Source organism: Mus caroli, chromosome 1 (assembly GCF_900094665.2).
Source record: "Mus caroli chromosome 1, CAROLI_EIJ_v1.1, whole genome shotgun sequence".
NCBI lineage: Eukaryota > Metazoa > Chordata > Mammalia > Rodentia > Muridae > Mus > Mus caroli.
The window spans coordinates 26,147,205-26,164,929 of record NC_034570.1 but is presented as its reverse complement, the minus strand read 5'-3'; the positions used below and the strand labels follow the sequence as shown (position 1 = coordinate 26,164,929).

Genomic DNA, 17,725 nt, shown 5'->3' with positions numbered 1-17,725 from the left:
CACAGTCAGCTATTGGATGGATCACAGGGCCCCCAATGGAGGAGCTAGAGAAAGTACCCAAGGAGCTAAAGGGATCTGCAACCCTGTAGGTGCAACAACATTATGAACTAACCAGTACTCCGGAGCTCTTGACTCTAGCTGCATATGTATCAAAAGATGGCCTAGTCGGCCATCACTGGAAAGAGAGGTCCATTGAACATGCAAACTTTATATTCCCCAGTACAGGGGAACACCAGGGCCAAAAAGTGGGAGTGGGTGGGTAGGGGAATTGAGGGGAGGGTATGGGGGACTTTTGGGATAGCATTGGAAATGTAAATGAGGAAAATATCGAATTAAAAAAAAATAACTATGTGTTCAAGTCCCTAACCTTTTGACAGTTATACTATACAGTGCTAGACAAAGTAACATGAGTACAAATAACTTTATGCACAGACATTTGACAACTGATATTAAAAAGTTCTTTAAAGGAATATAAATTATCAAAATTTACATTTTCCTCATATATGACCTATACCTTCTCATTATAACTTAATACCCCAAGAGGGTCCACCAGATTCTGTAGATCTCTTATAGGAAGATATAGTGGCACTCACAAGGCTCCACCTCCCCAGAACTCCACCAACAACATCATACCAAGGGGTTCAGATTCCAACCTTTTAAAACTAGGTGACATAAGCTGTTATCAATTAACTGTATTTATGACTGCTAGCAATGAATAATGAGAGGCTGACATTTTAAAATATCTTTTATAATACCACCAAAATATTAAACATTTTATGACATATTGGATAAAAGGCACCAAATGTCTCTTTAGTTTCTATAATCTTTGTTGAGACAGACATTTGGCTATCAGATGTTATTTGATAATTTTCTCAGGCACCCTAACACTGTTTGACATGTGTCTAACCTTCTTAAGTATTCATTGATATGGTTGTCAAAAAAGCAACTAACCTGACACTATTGGGTTTTGACTATTTGTAGCTCTTAGCCACCAGGATTTAGATCAGATGAGCTTGTTCAAAATTCCAGCTTCGATAGTTAACATCGGCATTATTTAATGCAGAAGCTGTAATACTTTATAGCAGCTTCCCCATTTCAAAATGAAGAGGGCAATTGCTAACATCCCTGGAGACCAGATAGACTGCTTTGTATCTCCTCTGCCACCCCTCATTGAATGAACTGAAGTGTGTCAAATTTCTGGCATTTCTGGTCCTCAGTATTACCTCATTTGTAAAATAGTGCCTACCTTTAAAATGTGGTTACAAAGATAAAATGCTATAAATAACTTGCAGTGACTTCGTAGCTGGCACTCGATACATAGCGTGTATACCTAGGCTGGCGTAGTCTCCGTGTATCCTCACTTTGACAGTGGCTATAATTCTTTTCTTCCAGTTACCCGCAATTGACTCATTGTAAACACAGCAAAAGTACACATTTCTCAAAATGTTTCGATTAGGTAATTGACAGTAATCCAGTCCAAAGTCATACTTTATATTATTATAGGTTTGAGTGGAATCTTAACCTATGCTTATATGATTATTTAATAAGACTTAAACAAAAAGAGCCTGAGACCATTTCTCAGCCTTTATTTAGCAGTAACTCCTCCCTTTTTTCCAAATAAAACCTAACTCAGAAGGCCTACGTATAAATATATATCAAGTACGGAAAGCAGACAAAAGTGCTTTAGTTGAACTGTGATCTCAGGCTAATGTAGTAATTTCATACCAAGTGTTACTATAAAATTGTACCAACACCCATTGTGGCTCTGGGACTTTTACTTTAGGGTAAATCGAATGTAAGAAACCATTTTAAAACTAGGTCATTTGACAATATTGAGCCACAAAAGGAGCCAGCCCAGTACTGGGCACTTGGGTAATAGTAAATATTAGAAGTGGGTGGCACAGAGCAATCAAATTCAGGAACAGCCCCTCATGTAGGGAGCAGCTGGTGTTACAGGTACTTGGTGTGTCTATTTCCTAGAACAGAACAAATTCTCTTTAAAGGCCTATGCAGTGGTGTCTAGAATAAATTATAAGGGAAAAAAAATCACCATCCAGTCCATGCCCTAAGGCCATACAGAAGCCCCATGGGACAATGTATTGAATTGGTACAAAACATTACATGTACATTGTGTCTAGAATTATCTGGTTAATCTTAAGATACAAACCCTCTGTAATGGTCTGAAGTCTCCAGAATGACTCCAGGACTCTCTTCCTAAAACCCCTTAGAAATCCTTTGAATTCTTTAAAAACTAACGTTGCCTGTCCCAAAGACCCACAAAAATTCCCTGGTTAAAGTCTACGAGAATGGTTTGGAAATTGTCCAGTGTGTTAGTGACTTTTCTACTGCTGAGATAAAACATCCAAACCAAGGCAACTTATAGAAGGAGTGGCTTATTGGGGCTTATATTTCCAGAGTGGTGTGCCCATCCTGGCAAGGAGGCATAGCAGCAAGTGCCAGGCATGGTGACAGGAGCAAGAGCTAAGAGCCTACATCCTCAACAGCAAGCATGGAGCATAGAGAGGAAAATGGTGTGGAGATAGGCAATAAACACTCAAAAGTTGCCCCCAGTGATGTTGTCCTTCAAGCCCATGCTTCCTGAAGCTCACTGTCATGGCTTAACTAATATTGGTTGACTCTAGACTATGTCTGGAATTAACTAAAATGTAGACTCCTGGGCCCACAGGCAAGTCATTTTCTTTCTTTTTTCATTTCTTTCTTCTTTTTTTTTAAAATCTGGCCACATATGGATGTTCACTTATTGATAAAATGTTAAAATGTGTATGTGTATACTGATATGTTCCATATAATTTTTTAAATTAGACTAGGTTAAGAGCAGGGAACTTTTTTATGTTGTGAGGAAAAATGAAGTGTTGGGAATAGATATGAAATAAATCAGGGGGAAAGCATTTATAACTAAATGAAATGTATTATGATTGATATGTTATGAAGTAAATATTTTTGAGAGGATAACTTCACATGCTAGAAAAAATCCTTTGTATATAATTTGTAAAGATGTAAATTAGATAGGGGGGCTATGAAAAACTTTATAGATATACCTCAAAAAATTAAATTAATAACTTTCTCAGCACTGAGGATAAAACTCAGAACCATATGCATGATTGGCAAACACATCATCCTTGAGTTGGTCCAAGTTGCCGGGCTCCACCCTGTTCTAGAGTTGGATGTTGGAAAAACATTAATGGCTCATTTCTTCAAGGATTAGGGTCTTCTGTGATCTTAGTTCACACCACGGGAACAGGATAGGTGAAAAGTTAAAAAATAGAATTCCCATGTGATCCAGCCATCTCTCTACTGGTCATATAATGACATAAACTTGTGTGGAAGACATGAACTCTATGTTCATTGAAGCAATTTTAAAACTTCCAAAAGCTATTAGTGGAATAGACTAAGAAAGTTCTATCATGAAGAAAAATGTCTGAAGATGTTTAATCTGACTTGAACAGCATATAGCAATCATATACAAGTATCAATGAACAACATATATCATATACATGGATCAATGAACAGCATATTGCATATACATGTGTCATGACCAGCATATATCATATACATGGATCAAAGCTTCATTGTACCCATTTGATAGGTACAATTTTAATTTTTTAATTTATTCTTATACCCTGAACTCAGTTTCTTCTCCTTCCTCTCCTCCAAGTTCCTCCCCACCACCTACCTTCTCCCTCAGATCCACTTCTCCTCCATTTCTCTTCAGAAACGAACAAGCCTCCCAGGAATACCAACCAAATGTACCATAACAAGTTACAGTAAGGCTAGGCATATGCCCTCATATCAAGACACAACTCTACTGCCACTGTTGGGAGTCCTAGAAGACCACCAAGCTACACAACCATAGCTTATATACAAAGAACCTAGATCATACAGGCTCCCTGATTGTCATTTCAATGCCAGGTGTGTTCTTAATCAGATTATTTGAGGTAGAAAGACCCATCTTAAATTTGAGCTATGCTTTTGGTGGGAGCCCACATTAAAGAACTTGAAAGACAGGAAGTGTTGCTTTTTGCCTGCTTGCCCTCACTCTATCCAGCAAGGTAATCGCTCCTGTTTCTGAGACATTTTTCACCTCCATTGGACCCTATCTCTATGTGATTCCATTGTAGACTGAAGGCCAGCAGCTCTCCAGGAATCCTCTAGGACTCTAGTGCTAGACTGGTGAGACATCCAGCCTCCAGTACTGAACATCCAGATTGTCAACCTTTCCCTTGTAGAATAGCCATTGTTGGACTGCCCGGCCCATACCCTGTAAGTCAGTCTAATAGCTCATACATGTATTTATTCTATCAGCTCCACTCTTTCCAAGGAAGCTGAATAATATGCTCCCCAAAGAGTATCAAACTGGTGACTAAGTGTACAAATATCTGAGTCTGCAAGAGACATTTTGGTTCAAACTGTTGCATCCAGGCCCCAGGAATTAGAAGAGGTTGCAGAAATGAGAATTATGAAAATAGACTCTTGACTTAGACATCACTCTATCTTAAAGGCCATTGTCTTCCACATTATGAATCCTCAAATTTGATCCTGCAGAGAGAAACTTCAGCCTCTTTTATTGCATGGCTCACTCTGGTCACAGTTTTAACAGTCATAATAGAAATTACTGTTGAGTCTGGCTGAATTACTGAGTGTTATACTAAAACTCTTGGGTGTTATTAAATGTACAAGTATCCCATGGTCATTAGAACATTTAAAATTCTTAAATTATTTTATGCAGTAACTCAAGTAAGGTTAGGAAAAAATAAATATGAATGAAAATATATAGAAATATATAAAAATTTCTATATATCCTAGCACCAAAGACCCAAAGTCAAGTATAAAATCTAAAAGCAATGATATTCTGGTTTGCTTTTACATACTTGAAAAGAAGGCAAGTTGGAAGGAAGAAACTGCTTTGAAAATCATTTGCTGGTTTAAGTCAATGAGCTGAGGACATTTGAAAGCATTACAATCTTGGTAAATCATTTTTAAAGTTCTGTAAAAGTAAGTTGAATTTTTGGCCCTGAAGTAATAGCAAATCCACAGATTAATAAAATATAAAACATTACCAACACCACCATTTACCCTAATGATTGATTATACATAACTGTAGAGATTTATAAGGCAAGTGATAGTTTTACTGTTTGTCATCTGATATCATTAACCATCCTTGGACCTTTACCAAATAGGCCCTGCATGCAGCTTCTAGATCTCTTCCAGGGCAACTGAAAAGAATAGATAAGTTCCTTGTCAAAATCTATAAATCTCCTAAGAAATGATGGGTGGTATGATTTTGGCTATAATGGCACCCATAGGCTCATATATTTGAATACTTGGTCCCTAGTTGGTAATACTGTTTGAAAAGGAAGTATGACCTTTTTGGGGAGGTATGGTTTTGAGGTTACAAATGCCCACATATTTCCACCTTATTTTAACTCTTTTCCTGGTGTTTGTGGATCAAGATGCAAGCTCTCATCTGTTAATGCCTGCCACCATATTTTCTACCATGCTGGTAATGGACTTTCCCTCTGAAACTGCATTTCATAAGTTGCCTTGGTCACAGTGTCTTCCACAGCAATGAAAAAGTAACCAGGACCGGTTTACAAAATTTGCAAAGGAAGAGAAGTTGGCATTTATTGTGTGATGTTTTTTCCTTCTACCAAATTCTTGCTCCAATCTTAGCCACATAAATGAAAGGCACACACCTTATTTTAACTAAGTGGACCACTGGGCTAGAAATGGAGATGCTTGTGCTGCAATTGTGCCTCTGAGTTGTTCTCTGACCTTAGGCAAACTTTCCAGCAGAAATCTCAAATCATTCTAATTGAAGTGAAAATGCCAGCTCCCACCTACTGAATGTATGGCACATGAGCTGTGATATGACTTTCCGCCTTCACATGAATAAAGGTTATTCCAAATAAAGGCACAGATCTATGAAAGCATTTCTATGTGAATGCTACAATTAATTATCTGCTATGATTTAGCCTTAATGATAAAGACAGTAAGATGGGAGAATATGCTTTTGACTGTTCTTTAAAGTTAAAATACATAGTAGTTTTCATGTGTGTACATATCTTAAATATATTACCATGCTTACCTTAAGTCAGAAGAGTCACTAGTCTTGGTTTCTATGTTTAATGTATTCTAATTATAGAAAGGCATGGATGATGAGTTAGTGAATGCTGCTTGTGTTCTCTCTGTGGCATCTTCATTGCATGACTGTAGCCAAGCATGGTGTCTCTGCCTCAGCATATGAAGATATCAATATCATACTGGAGATTTGGTCTTTAGTGTTATAATGTGAGGGACAGCAGGATATCTAAGAGAGAAGAGACTAGTGGTAGGCCTTTTGGAAATTTTTCATAAAGTCTAAGCCTTATCCAATTGTGATATTACTCATCTACAATCCTAGCACTTGAGAACACCCCCAAAAAGGGTAAACCAAAAGTTCAAGATTAGTCTGGCTACACAGCAAGTTCTAGGCAACCCTGGGACTAGACACCAAGACCATGCTTAAAAAGAAAAATAAGCAAACAGAAAACTTCTAGGTAGCATCCCTAAATCTCTCCCTGACCCCGTGGCTAGTTATTTCCTAGCTTCCTCCCATATGGGTTTCCACAATCATCACACTAGCCCATGCAGTTCACCCCATAGCCAACCTATGCCATCATGCTCAAGTTTGTGAGCCAACAAATTTCTTTTCCTGAAAACCTTAACCTGCCTTATATATTTTGTCATAGAAATCCCTCAATATTACCTTTTGCTTACCTCATTCTGTTTTTTCAAATAGTCCTCCTCCTTTTTTCTAGGGGATTATTTTTTTGTTCAATAGATATGAATTTTCCATTATGCTAAAGAGTTGTGTGACAGTATGCCTGTGACGAGATGTACAAATACCTATTTATCCCCAGCTAGCAAATCAAGCAGAAACCAAAGTAAGGAAGCCATCCAAGTCAAATGTAGTGAACCAATAAGTTTTATTGGGGTTACTTACAGGAATATGCATGATGGGTTACTTACAGGAGACAGTTATATCACCAAAAACCTACCTCAGCATGGATAAACGCTGAAAATGTGGAGCACACTGCTCAGCTTGCAGGCAGCTCAAAATATTGTAGAGTGTCTCTTTCGAGTAGTCCAGGAAGGTTGAACCTCATCTAGGTAAGTCTACTGGCCCCCATATTTTCCAGGCAGCTTAGTTGGCCTCCATCTCTTCCAGGTAGCTCTGGTAGCCTCTGTCATTTCCAACCAGCTAGGCTAGTCAGAGCTGCTTCTCAGAGCATCTCTCAGCAGCCTTTACTACTTCTATACTCTTGTGGTGGGAGAGGACTAGTGAAGCTGCTTACTTCCTGGGCTTAAGTTGCTTCTTCTGCACAGGATGAAGTTTCACTTCCCTTTAGAATATTCTGCATTTAACAGGGTTATTTCCAAAATGAAGATTAGTTTTTAGAGTAAATTGCTACATAACAAAAAAAAATTCAAAAGAGCTATACTACTTAATAATTATCATACTATATACTTCAAACCTGTTAGGAACAGCCAAGAGTGGTCGTGCATGCCTGTAGTTCTAGCACTTGGGAGGCAGAGGTACAAAGGCAAACAGTTCTCTCAGAGGGGGAGTGGGGATTATTAGGAAAGACAGAAAAGAACACGCAGAGACGAAGGATAGAAATTGAAAGGACTGTCCACTCAATACTGCAGCAGCCTTGAGTTTAATTCTTTCAAGCTTTGTATACTTTACAGTATCATGGGAAACAAAGTCACAAGCCAGCAGAGACCATAGCTGATGTACCTTCGATATCTTTACCTATCTGGAGGCTTCCCTATTTCTTCCTCCAATACTAACAAAACATTCAGCCCCTTGCCTTGAGCTTCAAGTATATCCCCTCTTATCGTTCTGTGCATCAGTAGGCCAGGAAAACTGCCAGTAGACCTTGGCCTGACTTGACTCTACCTGACAGGCAGGCTGTCACAGAAGCAGGTAAAATGGCTCAGGAACAGAGGCAGGTGGGTCTCTAAGCTTAAGTCTAGCCTGAACTACAGAGTGAGTTCCAGGATAGCCTGGGCTACCCAGAGAAACTCTATGTTGAAATACAAACCAATCAAACAAGTAAGCAAACAACAAAACTGTTAGGAACATAGATGCCAAGTGTTCTTCAGTGGACTCAAGCAATGTTTAGAGATGTTGGTGATTGTAGTGGTGGTGGTATCAGAAGTGCTTGTACATGCACAAATCATAACCATGTGCAAATGAAAGAATTCAGTTCTTTATATATGTATTATAGCTCAATAAGTCAGGTTTTTCTAAAAAGATGAAATTCTTTTAAGTAAAATTAAATATCCCACCATTTCTTAGAAGAGTTTGAGTGTGGCTAGAGGCAAAAAGGAGTTTTACAAAATGCAATGCCCATGTAACTGCATGGAATTCCAAGTCACTCATGGTTGTTACTCTAGACATTTTATTTCATGCTCACATAACTAATATGCCAGTTGTGTTATGTGAGCTTTCTCTTTGTAAAGTACATCTATTATTCTTTCATCTAAACTGATTAAACATATGAGAAATGTAAGCATTGGGATGAGCATTTGATCTGATAAAGAAAACATCTAAAAGAAGTAGAGTCTTTTCTTTCATTTTCCCAACCATTAAGAAGAAAAGAAATATGAATAAACAAACAAAAAAAACCTTCATCTTATCTCAAATTTCATCTTCCCCTTCCACATACAAAGAAATGTAATTTAATGGGAGGAAAAAAAAAAGTATGGCAGTGTTTCTAGCTCAGCCTTGGCTCTGTGCTTCTTCTCTGCAAAAATATTACTAAAAGGTAATGTAACTTATTTTTTCAGATGCAAAAGGTAAGACAGAGCATCTTCTGACAACACTGAAATGTGTCTGGGTGGGAAAGCATTCAGCAACTGTAGAGTAGAGGTCACCAGTAAATAGTCATGGGGACTTACAAGAGAACACTTGGGGCAAACTGAGAAATACGAGTGCACACATTTATAAGATCCATTTTATTTTTATTAATGTGTATATGGAGTGTACTGGCTAGAGTTTTGTCAATTTGACACAAATTAGAGTCGTCAGTGGGGAGGAAACCTCAGCTGAAAACAAGGCTCCATGAAATCTGGTTGTAGGCAAACCTTTAGGACACTTTCTTAATTACTGATTTACAAATGAGGGCTCAGCCCAGTATGGATGGTGCCATCTCCGGGCTGGTGGTCCTGAGTTCTATAAGAAAGCTGACTGAGCAAGCTTTAGGGAGCAAGCCAGTAAGCAACACGCCTCCATGGCTTTTGCATCAGTTTCTGCCTCTAGATCCCTGCCCTGCTTGAGTTTCTATTCTGACTTGCACTCATGATGAAGATAAGTTGAATAATGCCTCAAGTTTCTTTGGTCTTGACATTTCATCATAGCAATAGAAACCCTAAGAAAGACATGGAGAGAAGGTATGTGCATATGTGTGCAGGTTTCAGTGGTAGTCCAAAGAGGACATTATATCCCTTGGAGCTGGAGGTGGTGGTAAGCTGCCCAGTGAGGGTGTTGAAAACCAAACTTGGATCCTCTGGAAGGACAGTATATATAGTCATGCTGGGAACAGCATACAATGACAGGGACTGCCTGCAGTAGGTCAGGATGAAGACATCTCCATAGTCGGCAGCAGTTCTTTGAAAATACAAAACAAAACAAAACAAAACAAAACAAAACAAAACAAAACAAAACAAAACAAAACAAAAAACAGTTGTTCCCATTTCTCCTAACCTTAGATCCAGACAGCGGCTGTATAGATTTCATTTGTGCATGACTGCTTTTCAGTTGGCCTTGGTGTGCATAATTATTCTATTATATCTGACTTTCTTACTTCTTTCTCCTTCTGCTCTGGTGAATTCTATGAAACTAGATGTTCCTTGATGTAATGACTCTTAAACAATTAAAAATTGAGGCATGGGACACAGCACAGCACAGCACAGCACAGCACAGGTGCACGCTGTGTGTTCTTATTTTGGAAACAATGTAATAACTGCACAATGGTAGTTCCAGATTAATTCTTGATTTTCAAAGAAAGTTTGAAGAAATTATTAGAAAATTAAATAGAGCCAACATTGGGACCCCAAGAAAGAAAAAAACTTTGAAATAAGTTGTGAAATAAGTTTTGCACAACATGAGAGTGGTTCCTGGATAAACACATATAGGATATGTAAAATCTTATATTAGTAAAACTAAGTCAAAACACGGAGACTCTTAGGAGTATCATTGTATGCAATGTGCAGAAGCAGAAAGCTAGCGGAACTACTGAGTTAAGAGTTAACTTGATTCTTTCTGGTCACTGCCTGGCAGCTTTGCCCATGTCATTTATCATTAAGCTTCACGGGAAAATGCAAGCAGCTGGCTTTGGAGCTCTGAGCTCTGAAGTATAATAAGCTAAAGTTTAAATAATGATAGGCTTGCAAATATTATTATTTTGGTTATAGCCCTGGGAATAGGGAAGCTTGAAACTTTGGGGAACAATTGTAATTCTTGATTCTTTGTGGGATGTGGTTATCCTTTTGAATTTGATTTGGCAATGATTATACAAGGTCTTTTTCTCCCTGTTTTTAGAGTATCAATAAAAAACTGGAGCAAGAGAAAGGCAAGAGAGCGAGTAGAGAGCAAGTGAGGAGTGTGAGGTGAATGTAGAGAGGGAATGAAGAGAGAGAGAAAGCATGAGAAGAACATGTGAAGAGAGAATGTGAGACTTGTATGGATAGTGTGTGCATGAGGGAAAGGAGAGTGCATGTGGTGTGTGTGTGAGAGTAAAGGGGGAATGCACAGAGGTGTGTATGAGCATGAGAGTTCAAGAAAAGAAGAGCGTACAGGAGAAAATAGAGTGCAAAGAATGCAGAGTGTGTGCAGCCTCAAGCTGCAAGTCAATGAGCAAGAGAGAAAGAGAGCAGAAGATGAGAAAGAAGAGAGAGAAACTAAGCCTTGAAAATTTGCCTGTAAGCTTGTACTCAAAAAGTAGTTTGTTTTTATTTATTATGCTCCTTCCAGATATCCCTGCTTCCAGTAGAGAACTTTGATGCTGTGGAAGGTCCAGCCTCGACACACTCATAATTGTTGAATTATCGCTTCAGACCCACTGATATGTAAAAATAAGACTATCAAAATGATGTGAGAGAAACAGGTCAATACAAATTAATACTACATTGGCATTCATCGTACCTCAGTTGGGATAGCTGTCACTAAAGAAACAAATGTTGATTATAACGTGAACAGAAGGGAACAATTCTACATTGCTGGTGGGAATGTAATCTGTCTAGTCACTATGAAAATGAGAAAGCACATTACTCTAAAGACTAAATATAGATCTATCATATGCCCCAGTGTCTCACTCCTGGGGATTTACTTAAAGGGCTCTAAGTCAACATATCACAAAGACACATGAAATTCAGTGTTTACAATCTTTAGGTTATGGCATCAGCCTAAGAACCCAACTATGAAGGCATGGTAAACAATATGTAGTACAGACACACAAGGGAGTTTTTCTGTCTTTAAGGACAAAGTTATGTCATTTGCATAAGACTAGGTGTATCTGTGGGTAATCATATTAAGCAAATTAGATTTCAGGAGGACATATATTTTACTGATAAAGTTGCTCTAGATTTCATAGCTTTATATAAGATCAAGAATGCATATTTGACACAAAAGTAGAAGTGAAACTGTCAGGGGAGATAAAGAGGACTGATCTGAGAAGGTACTGGAAGGAATACACTCACCTGGTAATATATAGAAAAGTCTACCTATGGCCATACCATATACGCACCTGATCTCATCTGATCTCAGATGAAATGTCTGTGTATAACACAGTACAATTTACAATGCACATATACAGTGCTGGACAGGAGAGAGGTTAAAGTAGGATGTAGCCTGCAAGTGTTGTTGGATGGGGAGAGGAGAATGTGGTAGAAGAAAAGGGAGCACCAACTATCCCCAGCTAGTCTTCAGAATGAGAACAAGACAGTGACAGTGGGAGCCAAATTAAAATTGCATAGGAGTCCTGGGTGTGATGACGCATAACAGCAACATTGACAGGATGGACAATGGACAAATAAGATGGTTCCATCATATAATGTTTAATAGCAATGTTTAAAGGTAACATCTGCAAAGTAACTATGTTACTTAGTGAAAGAATAACAATAATAAAATAACTAGGAATGAGGTGTTCTCTCTGGGAAGAAATAGAAATTGTGTAAAAGTGAGCCAGAGGTAGCTGGTGTTAACCTCAGTATTTCCATTTCATGTTTTTAAGAATTGATTTTTGGATAATAGGCATTTTGCCTGCATGTATGTCAGTTTATGTGCTGTCTAGGAGAACAGAGAATGTATTGGATTCCCTGGACATACAGCTGGCTGTTAGCCACTAGGTAGCTGGTAAGAGTGGAGCTAGGGTCCTCTGGACAAGCAGCTTGTGCTCTTAAATAATGAACCATCTGGCCAGCCTCTTCAACTTCATTTTAATATTTGGTTACACAGATAGTTTAAGCATTAAGCAGGTTATGGTGGTGAACAGTTGCAATCTCTTCACTAAGGCAGGGCAGTCACCAGGAGGCTAAGGCCAGCTTGGGCTAACATGAAATTCTGCCCCCAAATTATTGAATTTTTATTATTATTATTTTTAAAATACAAAATAAGGTCCCTTCCCCTATGGATGATGGAATACATACTTTTCCCTATATTTTACTTTCATTACAATGAAAACCATCAATATTATATATAAAAGAAAAACAAGCAAACAAACAAACAAGCACAAAACTTGTAGGAGTTAGAAAGAGCAGCCTGGCTAAGCAACTTAGGACTAAGAAACATGCCAGTATGAAGATCCCTGGTTGGCTTGTTTTGTTTCATGTGTCATGGGTTTGGAGCTGAAGAAGCTATCAACTCTGGAAATCCAATGAGTTCCATCCAAAGAACCAAGACGGGGTACCATACCAAAACAAGAATATTACAGCTCTCACACTTAACCAAACAACACAGAAAACACTGCATCGCAACCCTGAATGCCCACCCACAGTGCCCGCTCAAATCCTAGTAGCAAACTACCCCTTCTCGACAACATACACACAGATATACACTGTTTACACACACAAACACTGGTTAAACACTCTCACACATATGCATGCACATATGCACATGTGTACATGCACCACTTAAACATACACACACACACACATTCTACTACTTTGTGTGTGTGTATATGTATGTGTGTGTATGTATGTATGTGTATATATGATGTACCAGATGAATGTACCAGTATTGTGTCCCAAATACCCAAGGACTACCTAAAGGCATCAGTTTTAAATTCTCCTTTATTAAGTGTAAATCAAGAACAAACCACTGTCCTAACATTCTAAACACTACAGTGTGAAATTGCTCATGAATTGGGACTATCTTGTCTACCATTACTGACAGTGCAGGATTTGACTATTATTATACGCTTTTGTGTTTTGATAGGATTCCAGGTCATGAAAAAATTACCTAACATTGAGAATTCATAGACCTATTCCCCTCTTTACCTCACAGTTTGATGTTTTCCTTTTCATGCTTCAATGATAAGAGATACCATGAACATCATTTTGTTAAAAACTTACACACACACACACACACACACACACACACAGGCTTGCAATAAGAAGCTGAAATTTTAATCAAAAGTTAATTACAAAGAAGAGGAGGTTAGGGCTATTTCTGAAGGGCCTCAACACACGTTCACATTTCAAATTATTGTCTTTTCCTTTTACATGTGTGTGTGTGTGTGTGTGTGTGTGTGTGTGTGTGTGTGTGTGTACAGGGGCAGACTTGTGCCATGGTATAGCTGTAGAGGTCAGAGAACAACTTTTTGGAGTTAGTTCTCTTTTTTCACTATAGGTTCCAGGGATCAAACTTAGATTGTCAGATTTGGGTAGCAAGTGTCTGTACCCACTGATCCAACTTGCTTTCCCAGACTCTCACATTTTTTAATTATTAATTTGAAATGTTTGGAAGGCAATATAGTTTACAGTAGTTGACTGGCCTAAATCAAGTCTCTGTGATATTGCACTCTCTAACCCTTAAACTAGTGATCCAAAAGACTCTGAACCCCAAATTATTATAAATGTGTTTTTCTCCTTGTGGGTAGCTTAGCTAAAATAAGATTATAAAAGAGACAGCCTTCTTGTGGCCAGATTATAGAGAATTGTTATTATAATCAAATGGCCAAATCTCAGTTCACATCTGAAAAACCCAACCTGAGATGTAATGAAGAGATAAGATTTAAGTTAATCACTTCAAATAAAATTACAATTGATACTGGAGACCTATTTTCTTCAAGAAATAAGATAAGAAATAAAAGCTGGCTCCTAATTATCTATATATCTCAGCCATAAATACAATAAGTTAACAAATGCCTGGCATGGTCGTTTTAAATTCAATATGTGATGGGAGACATACGACAGGCGTGAGTTATAATGTTCAGACTGTGGTTTCATAAGAGAGGTAAACAAGACATTAAAAATAGCATGGCTGTCTTGGGACTTCTTCTCACACCGAGAGTGGCACTCCATTGAGTTAGGTGTTTGTTTGGTTTTAAACCAAGAACTGCTATTAATAAGACCTCTTATTCCAAAATAAAACATTTGCAAAATAAAGCAGGCCCCCACCCACCATGTTCCTCTGCTGAACCCTTGCTTCTGTTTGGTTAGAATCCTTTTGTAATTAAGGACATCTGTTTTTGGTTCTGCAGCTTGAGTATGAGGTATTCATCTACAGGAGAGGATAAATGAGCAAATAGAGAGGCATAGTTCTTTAAAATAGAACACTCACAAACAGCATAAGCAACAACTTCTAGATTCATAATCTTCTGACCCAGATGATCTGCAAATTGCTGCTGCTGTTCATATAGCCTCAGTCAGGAGAATCTCTTTTAACACTCACTCCTGTGGATGCGGCTGTCCCCATCTGATGGAATTTTGTCTGGGGGGGCTTTGCTTGAGGGTACTTCTCAGCAAAGCTTTAACTGACCTCATCCAAAGACCTGATTCACTTCAGTAGTTCTGGACCATTTTGTTTCAAGGCAAAAAAGTTACTGATGGTTCAGTGGTTAAGCACATAGGCTACTCTTTTATGGGGAAGACCTGGGTTCAATTCCTGGCATCTACAACTATCTTAACCAGAATTTCAGGGGATATGACATCCTCTTCTAGCTTCCATAGGCTCTATAAGCATAGGTACACAAATATACATCTCCATACACCCGAACACATGTGATAATGAAATAAGATAAATTTTTAGAAGTGACTGGGAAGCTACTCCTTGGTAGAAATCATATGAGGCCCCAAGAATTAAATAGTTTTCAAGAAAGAATTTGTTATTGAGCATGTAACATGAAAACAAGTATAAGCAGGAATTAAGTCCAGCATCATGGTCCACGCCTACACTTCCAATACTTGGAAGATGAAGGCAGGAAGATCAGAAGTATAAGACCACCTTTACATATATAGTAGATTCTAGGTCAACCTGAGCTCCATAAGACATTGTCTCAAGAAACATAAACATGGGCTGGGAAAATCACTCATTGTATAGAGTGCTTACTAGCAAGCAAAGGGTCATGTTTCCTTCCGAGAACCTTTGCAAAGGACTTGTAAGATCTCTTGTAAGAGCCCTTGTAGGGCTCATGGACCAGCCAGCCAAATCTAAATTGTGAATTTCAGGACTCTGAAAACCATGTCTCCCAACTGTTTTTCAAAATGGGGGACAGTGCCAGAGAAATGATACCCAGGGTTGTTCTCGGGTCTCCATGGTAGCTGCACATACAAGAATACACACACACACACACACACACACACTCATACACACACACACACACACACACACACACACACACCATAAAATGAAGAAGAAAATCCATAAAAACAAGCTAAAAAGCAAGAATTAAAGATGGTAAAATATGTTATTTGGATATGGCTCCCTTTGTAAAATTTTGGGACTATATGAATATAACTACCATATAGTTACTCCTTCAATCATGACATCATGAGGATCTTTGAATATTACTAATTTGAACTTTATTAGTAATAGTATCAGTGTGTACATATGTGTGCACATGCATATATGCACACATTCCTGCATACATACACATGCACATAGGCATACATGACCCACAGTACATGTGTGGAATCAGAGCACAACTTTCAAGAGTTGGTTTTATTTTTCCACTGTGGAATCTAGGGACTGAACTCAGGTTATCAGGTTTGCATACCAAGGTTTTCTACCTACTGAGCCATCTGATGGCCCCTTCAAGCTCTTTCTTAAAGACAACTTTTATCTCTTTTCAGCAACTGTAAACAATCCTTAGGACAGAGGTGTGGCTAATAACATGAAGGAATGGGAAGAGCTGAAGAGCAAAGGCTGAAGACCTGTACAAAGCAGAGAGGATTCTGGAGGCAGCAGCTGAGAAAGCTAAGGCAACAGGAGACCAGGATCCTAATATTCGATCCCCATATTCTCAGCATGTTGCCTTTCAGCCTCATGTTGACTCATAGTTGTGGGCCCTAACCATCATGTACTTATTCATGGAAGGAACAGAATGAAGAATGAGGAATGTTGTTCATACCTGAACACTGTTATTAATAAAGACAGAAATTGCCAGAAATAGTACCTCACACCTCTAATCCTAGAACTTGGAAGGCTGTGGTAAGAGGATCATGAGTTTAAAGGTAGCCTGGACTATATAGTGAGATGCTGTGTCAGAAAACCCAGACACACACACACACACCAAAAGCCACTATCAATAATATCAGCAAAAAGAAAGTAAAAATCATCTCAGATATGCCCAGGAGGAACAATTTCTTCCTATGATCTATTCACTAGAATGAGGTGTGACTTCAGCACACCAATTTAGACAAATTACAATGCTTGTCTTAGGTCTGTGCTATGATGAATAAATGAAAGATGGCATTAAACAAAACCCAGAGGCCAGGCATAAAGGTTCATGTCTATGGAAGCTGAGGCAGGAGGATTGTTACAAGTTCCTATCCAGCTTGGGCTACAAAGTTAGACTCTGTGGGTAGTGGGGGTACAGTAAGAAAAAAAGGTGAGAGACAGGTGAGAAGAAAGGAAATTGAAAAAAAAATCTATTTGGTAGGTCCTAACCTTGTCTACTTAATTTATGAGTCAATGACTATCTGAAAGCAACCTGAATGATCTTGTCTTACTAGTTTTTATTGCTCTTGGATGGGTTTCTGGCAAAATACATGCCTGTTAATGAGCAAATAATAATACCTTACTCGGCTGAAAAGCCTTGCAGTATACAAAGTGCCTGCACATACATCATCTCATTTGATCCTTGCAAAGATCCCTATGAGTCAGACAACAAGAGCATCTCATCTCACCTTATAGGTGAATAGTCTGGAGTTCAGAGAGGACAGCCACCCACCTGGCTTTGAATCACACTATCATTACATACTAGAACTAGAGAACCCAAGTCGTTTTCTGACTTTAAGCTTTGCCCTCCAGGGACAAGCTTTGGCTGATGTTTCTCGAGAAATAAGGGCATGAAGCCAAAGCCCACGTGCTGGCTGGCACCTGTGGAAGAGGATGAACAGCTTCTTTGTGAGTCTCCAATTTCCTAAACTCAAGAGTCAGACACAGGATCCCTGGGACAAAGTTCTGAGCTAGACCAACATTACCAGAAAGCTCGGA

General features: G+C 38.6%; 1 long non-coding RNA gene across 1 annotated transcript in view; it reads right to left on the bottom strand.

Moving 5' to 3' along the window:
• LOC110293069 overlaps window positions 1–17,488 on the bottom strand; it is a 37,493-nt gene extending 20,005 nt beyond the window's left edge. Inside the window, exon 1 of the long non-coding RNA XR_002377778.1 lies at window positions 17,416–17,488. This is a non-coding gene — a long non-coding RNA (uncharacterized LOC110293069). The remainder of the gene's footprint in view (window positions 1–17,415) is intronic.
• Between the last annotated feature and the right edge of the window lie 237 nt (window positions 17,489–17,725).